At 36.9% G+C, this 10,907-nt stretch overlaps 1 non-coding gene and 1 pseudogene across 2 annotated transcripts; both read right to left on the reverse strand.

Moving 5' to 3' along the window:
- Positions 1-1,146: 1,146 nt before the first annotated feature.
- LOC148878479 (uncharacterized) lies at positions 1,147-10,907 on the reverse strand (annotated as a pseudogene). Its single transcript, XR_016102315.1, has 6 exons — positions 10,605-10,907; positions 9,260-9,598; positions 3,797-3,881; positions 2,491-2,577; positions 2,165-2,401; positions 1,147-1,695 (listed from the first exon to the last, which is right to left on the reverse strand). The product of XR_016102315.1 is annotated as an uncharacterized LOC148878479 (transcript).
- Positions 4,184-4,389, reverse strand: LOC148878480 (small nucleolar RNA U3). Its single transcript, XR_016106027.1, has one exon. It is a non-coding gene; the product is annotated as a small nucleolar RNA U3 (small nucleolar RNA).

Here is a 10,907-nt window from a genome sequence, read left to right on the forward strand (position 1 = left end):
GCTGATTGTTACCAATTTTAATCTTTCATGATACCGGTTGATTGGTTCAGTATTTTAGATATCATGCTTATGTTTAAGTCGGACTCGATTAAAAGATGACATGAACGGTTTTAGTAGCTAAGAATTCTTGTATCTACTTTGCCGTAATATCTAATAGACACGATAAGAAATCGAAAAAAAAAAAGACAAATACAAATTGGTTTAGAGCGTTATTGGCCTAGTGGGTTCAGCGGTATTCTATTTTCGAGAGGCCAAGAGCCCAAGATCCCTTGCGTCTACTGTGAAATTTTAAATAGTAGAATAGAATGGTGGATTTTAGATATATTCAATGGCTACCAAGAAGAAAAGGTTTTATACATTTAATGTTATAATTGTTATATTGGATGCATATTGATCTTGCTGGCTGAATTATGATCTATGCAACTGAGAGATTTAGTGTCAAATTCTCATTCTAAGCCATCATCTAATCGTCTATGAAAGGTTCTTTAGAAACCCAATAGAAGACATGGACATCCTGATTGGACCGGAACAGCTTTATGCTGAATGCTAAATAGGCTGCAAACAGAATTATATTTACGTAAGAATTCAAATTTAGGCTATCAAACAATTTATTATAAAGGTATGTTTGGAAAATAAATGGTTGGTGGAATAAATGCTTTATTTAATAAGTACTTATTAACGCTTGGAAGGTATTTTTTCAAATCATTTATACTTATTTGTTGCAATGTTTAATTTACTATTTATCCTATAAGTATTTATATTTGCAGAAATGATAATTATAGCCCTAGCTTAATATAGACATATATTAAATATTTATGAACGCTATATCGACACTTTGATTAAAAAACCAAAGCAAAATAATAAACATCAACATTTAGGGCCCATTGTGTGCTGGATATGAAAACCAAAGCAAAACGAGCATTAGAATCCTAAAAATCAAGGGAAGAAAGAAAGGGATTGGAGAAATAATGAAAAATGGAGCAAAAAAATGAGTTAAACAGTGGGTTTCATAAACTTGATGTCAAATTCCACAATGGTTGCTGCCACTACAAATAACATTCGATGGAAAGAAAATGATAAGGTCCTTTCAGCTTTTTGAAGATGGGGGCAATCCCAAAATAAATAAATAAAACATTGGAAACAATCTTGTCCCCAAAAAAAAGTAATTATTGAATAAGCACTTAAAAAAAACCCAATTCTGACATTTTTAATTGCTTATTTTCAAAATAAGCACTTATGGGCTTATTTTAAGTGTTATTACAAAGTAACATGTACGGAATACCCCGTTAAGCATTCACAAAGATATCAAATGGCAACGGAATAATCTGAAAGATTCCAAGGGAACAAAAAGAGAAAGGCCCATTAATACCGGAAGACAGATCGGACAGGACAAAATTCTTCCTGCATTGACAGTTTACACCTAGCTGATTCTTCACAATAGTTAAGATGCCCTAGACTGAAATTTCGAAGGGAAAGACAATGGTGGTGGGACACATCTATCTTCTAATGCCTGCCATAATTTGAGCACCTTCACAGTAAGTGGATAAGTATGCAAAGTGCACCAATCTTATTTCTAAGTTGGATACAAAGAATGTACAAGACACCAAACCCAGCAACTCTAGAGGTCTAGATGAAGCCCCTTCTCGAAGCAAAATGTTACCAATATGGGTCCCACCAAGTCCCCAACAGCACGACCTGCAGGAAAGTAAATGCTATAATATATTAGCTTGGAACCTTGAGAGCATCAGACATTTTTTTTTTATGAATAGCATCAGACAAAAATAGTGCTGCTGTAGTTTGCTAAATCATTAGCAGTCATTGTCACCGTCACAATAATTTTAACAATTATGAATATCACAATATGGGATTTTGAATAGATCATCCAATGTTGGTTTCAGGATGGGTTAGCTGGATACGGTTCTAACCTTTGCCTTTTTTACCAGATTCTATGACTTAAATCACCAAATATGTATAAGATGGTGCCTTGAGCAAACAGGGTTAGAATGCTGCTATTTTCAGGGGTCTTTACTCAAAAAATTAACGGGGGGAAAATACGACCCCAATTCAAAGACTAACGAGTCAGCAGCCAAAAATAAACCAACATGGGTAATCTAGGTAATGAAGATCTTATACAAATACAATGAAAATTAAGTGATGTGCTTACCAATCCATTGCCCAGCTGAAGGATGGAAGAGAGTCGCACCAATCCCTGCTCCAATGGATACAAAAACTAAGGATGCACCGCACCTTATAGTTGCAGCAGAAATCTTTTTACCATGAAGCCAGATTTCTTCTTTACTAACTTTATTGCCCCGCTCACTATTGATTATATGAGCAAAGCATCCGTATATCTCAATTCCAATTTGGACAACCCATGATGCCATAACTCCTAACAAGTGTCCTATTAAACAGAAAGGATAAAAGGCATTTAAGTCACACAACCAAGCAATCCACCATAGGAATAACAGACTAACAGGAAAAACATTTGACCTCTGAAGGTTGTCCTACTGACTCTGTAAAAGTAAACAAAAGTGGGCATTCCCCTTTCTGCCTTGCGCTTTGCTGATTTGGGCACATCTACACACATTAACTCAATTCATAAGTTATCTATCAAAGGGCAGAGAAGGGAAATGAAATGTCCAAAGATATTAATTAAATCCATGAGTTACATGAATAAATGAGCATGGGTAAAAAGATGGATAGATAACCTCAAAGAATTCGACAGCCTTGACCATTCAAGTGAGGGAGAAATACCTGTATGATTGCATTATAAATATGTTCTGCAAACCATCAGGTATGCACCTTATCTTGTTTTCCCCCTTTTATTTTATTTTATTTTCTCATTGCATACTTTTGGAATAAAATTTACACATTGGACTGTTAGAAACCAATCAGAGTTTTGCATAGACCTTACATCCTTGACCAATATGCCAAAAGCCTTAAGACTGTTGGAAACTTGAAATGCATCAAGCCAAGCACTTCAACATGCTGTAACATACCACCATGTTTCTGCAGCCGGCATCTCAGCAGCTTCACTCTGGGCAGCTCTCACTCTAGCAGCAGGTAGCCCTTTCTGCGAAAGCTTTCACTCTGCTCTAGGGAGCCCTTCTCCCAGGTAGCCCTCAATATGGTTCGAGCTTGGTAGGCTCTGGTACCATTTCTTATGTGCTTGACCAACATGCCAAAAGCCTACCACACCTCAAGTTTGAATCATAGTGAAGCCTTAAGACCATTGGAACATGTCAAGCCAAGCACTTTAACATCTAGGACCCTATAACAATAGACTTCCTATGTTCTACCCAGCAAATAAATGTGTTAATAATCGTGTTGTATGCTATGCAGACCTTTCCCCTAAATCTGAACATTGTTACATCCAAAAGAATAAAAGAGTAGTTACTAAACTAAGGAATAGGGTTCTCTATAAGCAATGTACCAAAAAAAAAGTATCTTGCTTTGACAAAGCAAATAAAATGACGCTGAAAAGTAATTTTTTGAGAAAGATATTTCATCCTGTAATTGCCATCATATTATCAGGCAAATAGCCTCCGTTAGCATGATGTCATCCTCCAGTACAGAAAATAAGCATCAAAGTCCAATACCATACATTTCAGACTTGTACCAGAACAACACAAAGTGTAATTTCTACATTTTCAAGGTTGCATCTCTATCTAATAGCAAACCTAGGAATGTAAATAGATAAACATCTTTTACAATTTTACTTCATCTTAGTATAAGTAACAATTGAAACATATACCATAAATCATGCATTGTATTTTTTATTGGGGAGAGCAAGTACCCTTAAGAAGTTTCCATGCCATTCGTTGTGAAACATAACAAACAGCAAGTCTTTCAAGTACACGTCTTGTAGTTATAACTGTAGTCTGCATTAGATAATTGATTGATCAACAAGTAAAGGTCAATTAGCAACAGAACAATATTTAATCCAAGGCATAAGGACAAGCAACTAGTACCTGAGACTACAAATTACTAAACCTCCAGACGATCTTATAAGAATACAAAACAATCATTGTGTTTCAAAGTCCAAGAGGACCACAAATGGGATGCTTGATTATGAACAAATTTAAATAGCATAGAAGTGGCTAGCAAGCAACAGCATAAGCAATTAATTGGTGAAAAGAGAGCCCTATTAAAAGAGCCTTTTTCTTGAAAGGTAAAAGGTTTGAGTCTGTCAGACAACCTTGTGACCATCTCAGCCATCAGATTAAGGATGACTGAGAACAATCCTCTACTTCTGTGGAGACCCAGATAATGGGGGGCCAGCTGTTAACCACAGTGTGATCATACAGCCCTTAATACATCCACCAGACTTGGGTTCCTGTCTCCTTCAAACTCAAGGATACAAAGGCATAAGCCTATAGAACAGATCATAAAGAGCAATATTAGAGTGATAAATATTCTTTACTTCTTCCGCAGCAATAGAGCTATATTAATAAGAGGAGACAGAGCTTGCAGAACATATGCTTGGGCAAAAAGGCCAAGAGATTGTTTCTTGTTGTAGATGGCAGAAGAGATGATTTTATTCTTGTGATCAGAAATTTATGAAAGAGGCCATTACCTAAAGCTGGTCCAACTATCAGACAGGTGAACTAGATACAAGACTATAAGCCTTTTGCCAGAACCATGAAAAGGTTCTATCCAGAAACTGTGGCAGAAATGTGTATGGCACCGTAATAGACTCAGAAATGAAGTCAAACAAAGGAACCTAGGAGTAGCTCCAGTAAGTGATAAAATGAGAGAAAGTAGACTGAGGTGGTTTGGTCACATGCATAGAAGACCATCTACAGTACACATTAGAAGAAGTGATCTGTTACAAGTTGAAGGAGCTAGAAGAGCTAGGGTTAGACTGGAAGGACTTGGGTGGAAGTGGTCAGACATGATTTTTACTTTTTTAGTGCCCATAATTTGACAATGAACTGGAATGATGAAACAGGATCCATGTAGCCAACCCCATATAGTTGGGACAAGGCATAGATGAAGAAGATGATGATGATGATAAACCATGTAAAGGTTCCTCTGCCTCCTGGAAGCTAAAAAGAAGATAAAGCAACTGGATATAATGTTAAGGTGCCAACTGAGCTTGGGGCTAAACTGAAGAACGAAAATTTTTGTTGTTGTTTGTCCGCCCTTCATTTTGTGTTAATCAGTAGAAAAAAGTATATCACTTTTTGTAACAGTCGTTAATACATCCCTCCAAAATCAAGCCAATAAAAACTCGAGTCCAATATGGATTTTGATTTCAACCTATAGCCTCATGGCTTCATCAATGCTAAGAGAGGTCCGCCTTTCAAATGTCCACAGTAGGAAGTAGTCCAGGGGCAAAGCTCTGTCCCACTAGGTCAACCACCAATGACAAGTGATGATATAATTAAACTATTAAAGAATAAAAGTCATTAAACAAAAATTGGATCTTAATCTATTTAAATCAATCCAATCAAAATTCCAGATACAGAATCTGGCTCAACTTAGTTTGATGTGTTCAACTTACATGCACAATAAAAAATAAAGGAGCAAGCTTTATCTATTTGGTCAGCTTAATCAAAAGTAGATATCATATGGTGGTGGTTTTTCTTTTTTTCTTGAGGGGGGGTGAGGGGAACGGTAGTTGAAGCCCAAAAAACAGGAGGGAAAAGCATCAAAAGAGAGGAGCTGAGAGTAGCACAATATACTTTGAAGTGCCAAAATATGAAGAAATTTGATCGAGGAAAAAGAGAAACAATGATCCAAACAATTTCTTCGAAAAGAAAACAAAAAAAGGAGCAATAGAGGCTAGAGCAATAAACTACAGAGAGGTATTTTGGTGAATCCACATGGATATCTTCCATTTTAACAAGAAATTTATCTTTCTCCATGGTTTCAAAGTTCTCCCTTCCCAAAAAAAATTCAAACAGTTTCTCCAAAAGAGATGAAACAAAACATTTGCTAAACACAACCCAGAGAATTTTTCTTCATTCGGCTTTTCTTTTCTTTTCTTTTCTTTTTCTTTCTTTTTTTTTTTTTTTGACAATTCATCAAGCTTCTAATAGATACCTTTACAAGCATGGAACTGTGGATCATGCACATAGAAATCTGACAAGATGGATAAAGATGAAATGTTTTCCCTTTTTTTGAGAAAAAGGTAGCCGTAAATATTGCATAAACAAAATAGACAAAACAGTGTACAGAGGGGGTGTAGAAGACACAACCCCCTACCCCAGCAAACTATAAAGGAAGCATATTGTCACTATAAAAAGAAAATCCCCCTTTGGGTCCCTGATTTGACTAGCACATCAGCTATTCAGTCCAATTACCTGGGGATCCACCCTGACTGTTGCATGCGAAATAGCCATCAAGTCCCCAGCTTCAGAAAGTAGTGAGCCAACCTCCATGGCCCACTTTCCTGATTTTTTATCCAGTTTATAGTGTTTGGTGAGTCTCTTTCAATGGTGAGAGAGGAGATGCCAAGATGTTTAGCAGTTAATTCCTTCTAAATACACCATTAAGTGACAAAGGGGGACAAGTTACAAACACTAGCTCAGTAGCTCACTTGCTAAAACATTCAACTGTTCAACAGATTAAGAATGGGCAAGATAGTGAATATGCCATAGTATAAACTGTTGACAGTTAAATAGATAAAGAATGAGACCAAATTTACAAATGGCTTAAGGGAGAAGACAACTTGTCCACTTTCCAATCCCTTAAAATTCTTACAAGACCCCAAGGTTCCAAGAGAAATCCACCAATAACCAAGAAAGAAACGATGCAATCAACTGGATCTTCAAAGAGGACAAAGTGTTCAAGGAGTGTCATCCCCATGAAAGGTCTTACCAAAAAGACTCATCAACCGCTTCTGAGATCAATGTGATCAACCAAAGTAAAAGAGGGTAAATTGCAAGAATAGATGTTCAAGGAGTGCATAGAGTAGTTCTATGAACGAATCTAGGCTCCCAGCCATTAGCACATACACCACGGATGCTTCAAATTACAGAACGCCATAACTTATCTAAGTCTACCAGAAACCTCCAGAGCCACTTTCCTAACAAGAAAATATTTCTGAACTTCAATATACCAAACCTAACCCCCTTCCTCTTTCCACTTACACATCACTTTCCAGTTAATTAGATGGCCTCTCTTGGTATCTCCAAGTTCCCAAAAGAAATGCCACATGATTTCTTCTAGCCTTTTAATGATCATAACGGGGGCCTTAAACATTGAGAACAGGTACATAAATAGATAAGAAAAGGAAGCTAATCAAGGTCATCCTAACTTACAAAGGGACTTGACTCTTTTTCAAACTGAGAGTTTGTTAGTGAATCTATCCAAAACCAAGCCCCAAAAATGCACTAGATTTGATGTTACCTCTCAAAGAAAGACTCAAATAGCAAAATGGGCAAGAGGAAACAGAGCATCCAAGTAGTGTAGCATAGTGCATAAGAGTACTAGGTTTCATGTTTAATCCTATTAAGCTATTCTTAATTCAGATTAATCCTCAGACCCAACAGCCTCTAAAAGCAACCTAAGAGAGACTATAAGTTCTTCACACCATTCTCCCCTCCATTCTCACAAATCATCAATAAATTGTAAATAAGAGACTCACACCCCTTCCCTCACTCACTCGCTGTTCCAGCCCAGCCTTAGTATCACTATTGAAAAGCCTACTAAAGATGCCAACCACCAACATGAATAGAAATCCAGATAAAGGATTTTCTTGCTTCAAACCTCTCTTGCCCAGAAAGCAATCTTGAGATAAGGACACCAAACTAGATGTCTCAACTCTCAAGGTCCTTTATCAATTAGGTTCAAACCTTCTCTTATGCCCCCTCCAAGAAGACCGGTCAAAAAGGTCACAAGCTTTCTCTACATCCATCTTGCACACCAACCCCTTAGTATTTAGACTTAAATTTTCTCATGACACCTCTAGACCTCAAGTACAGCACTTAAACAATGACTTTGTATGAACTTCCTATGAGACTTGTTGGCCTGAAGTTTATTGATTGGGATGCACCAGGTTCTTCTGCGATGAGAGCAATGAAAGAAATGTTTGACCCAAGAATACTGTCCATAGGCAGAGACAAACTTGAGAGGGAATGTGAATGGACCAAATCTAATGGCATGGGAAGGTATCGGAAATACCACCTGAGCTTGAAGTTTTATCCTTACCCTGATAATTATGCTGTCAAAAGATGTTACCACATCTTTTTTTTTTTTTTGATCAATATGTTACCACATCTTTTAATTAAGGGTAATTTTTTTTTATCAATTAATTAAGGGTAAATTGCTGAAACCTCCCCTGAAGTTTTGTAATTGCAATCATAGTTGCAAGTAGATCCCCTTTGGTAGAGTCTTCTAAAAAGAGGCATGGAAATGTCCAAAATATCCATGCAGTTACTTTTAACAAAAATGTTTATTTTCCTAATTTTCTCTTCATATGAGTCACTACCTCAAACCCTTCTAATCTCTTTTCTGAAGTTGATTTATTTTCAAAATTTGCCCTTTCATATCAATCACTCAAAGGTAAAGTTACAACTTAAATTCTCTTTGTTTTTGTTGTTCATAAAGTTTGTATTGTTTTTCTTTTCTGTAGAAACCAGCCTCAATAGTACCTACATGGGTATTTTTGACATTTCCATGCCTCTTTTTAGAAGATTCTACCAGAGGGGGTCTACTTGCAACTCTATCAGAAAGTTCAGGGGAGGTTTCAGCAATGGTCAGAAACGTCAGGGGAGGTTTCAGCAATTTACCTTTAATTAAAGAAAACTATGATCCAGTCCAAAGGTTCAGGTCCTTTCATTCTGATACTTTTATATTATTATCATACTTTACCTTCTTTTCAAGAAAAAAACGTTTTTGTGGCAATAGTCGATCTGTCAGCATCATTTAACTACAAATGAAGTTGAACTTAAATTAGTTAATGAATAGATTTTAGGATCATCAAATCTCAAAATATTTTATCAAGTCATATGCATGGTATTCCTCTCATGCAATAGACAAAGGAATATCACAAAAGCCACTGCATCAGAAAACGGCAACCAAACCTTTGACAGAGGCTAGGTCAAAGACTTTTAGAAATTTCATACCATAAGACTGAGTGAAGTTCGATAAGATACAAAATTATCATTGTCAAAAATAGTGCACATTGTGAATATAACGAATTGCATGCTTGAATTTAATCAAGATAGTTGAACTAAGTTGTCCTTGAATCAGTAACCAGCCATGGAACACCGAAAGAAAGCACATGAAATGAAGTTAGTAAGTTATTCACCTCTCGCAGGATTTGCTTGATAGATTTTTGAAGGGAGTAACCAAGTATACATGGTTTTCTTCTGGATTGTCCAGCAAGAAATCATCATCATCCTCATTTTCTGAATGAGGTTCCAGAAGAGGCAAATAGAAAACCAAGAAGGACCTCAAGGAAGTCATTGCAAGGGACCTCAGTCCAAAGGCTGAGAATAGAGGTTTTTGCTCTATTGGGTATTCCTTGGTGTTGTACTTGATTGAATCATGCTGAAAAATATTCCTAGAAGCACTTTGTAGATTGGAAATATGGTCTTCAGTCCATTCTGTGTTAGCATCACAAAAAGAAACTGATATCCTGCCACCACTGAAACAATAACAAGTTTATGGTTAGAAAACAAGTGCTTGGCAAAGGAGTGATAGCAATATGCAAGGAGAATTGCAAAGATAGTGTAAATAGCAAGTTGATCCCAAAGAAATGTACCAATGAGTGCAGCTCAACATGAACTGATAACCCAATACTCTTACTCATCAGAGACCCCTTTTAGTGTCTGGTTGAGGAATGACAAAATCCCCCTTGATATACAAATTATCTCATTTATTGAGCTATTCAAAATGTTATAGAGATTTTCTTCTCAAGTTAGGACCATCAGCTTCTTATGGTAAAGTGATTTATTGAACAGTCACCTTCTTTTGTTTCACATTGCTTTGCATGGATGACGTAGGACAGGTAGGGGATCATATAACTTTCAGATCTAGTAGTGGGCTTCATAGCCCACCCAAAGGCTGAATTATGAAGAATAAAGATGGAGAAGCAAGTAGATAGCTTATTCTCCAGCGAAAAGATGAGAGGGAGAACAGAAATGTTAATGGTGTAATGTTTCCTTCTTGTCAAAACATGTTGGTGCTTGTAACACTAATTATGCAGGCATAGGTTAGGTAGGTAAACCATGCAATGCCTGGTTACCATCATAAGAACAACCAGCAACCAAAATTTATTAGCAGTCAACCGTACAGACCACCCGGCAGACGTATCTAGCTCTTACAACAAAACCAAAATGTAACACTAAGAATACTATGATTCTAAGCTCCAATGAGACAACGGCACTGGACTTGTTGAAAAACATGGCAGATTGCAGCAAACTCGTCCACAAATAGCCAGAACACTTAACCCAAATATGATAATGATGTAATAAGCAAACACAAGGATCGCTCATCAAGAAGAAGTTGGCAAAACCCTAACATCCAATGTAGCTATTTACTCAAACAAGTCAAGAAAAGTAGAGATACGCATTCAGAAGATAGAGATGCATTTGGCCTGATTACAGAATAGAAAAATCAAGAAAATATAATTCAACAAAGAAAAAGATTACCCGAACAAGAATCTAGAAGCAAAAGGCCTTGCTGCTGCAACAGAAGCAGCAGCGGTCGAAGCAGCGAAGGTTGCAGAGAATAACCCGGAAGAATGCAGGGTGTGGCTCGAAACTGCAATATTTTTTCTCCACAGATCCAACAAAAGAGCTATTCCTGCCATTTTTCTCCCTGTTCGAAAATTCCTAAAAGCACGTGGGGTTATATGCTATGTTTGTGTTTCTCAAAGGAATCCTTTTCATGAATAAATTATACATGATGGAGACTGTTAATTGTAAACTTCCGATGTTCCTTCTCCTTTCACT

Source organism: Nelumbo lutea, chromosome 1 (genome assembly GCF_056320005.1).
Source record: "Nelumbo lutea isolate HS-2025 chromosome 1, American lotus-T2T, whole genome shotgun sequence".
Classification (NCBI taxonomy): domain Eukaryota; kingdom Viridiplantae; phylum Streptophyta; class Magnoliopsida; order Proteales; family Nelumbonaceae; genus Nelumbo; species Nelumbo lutea.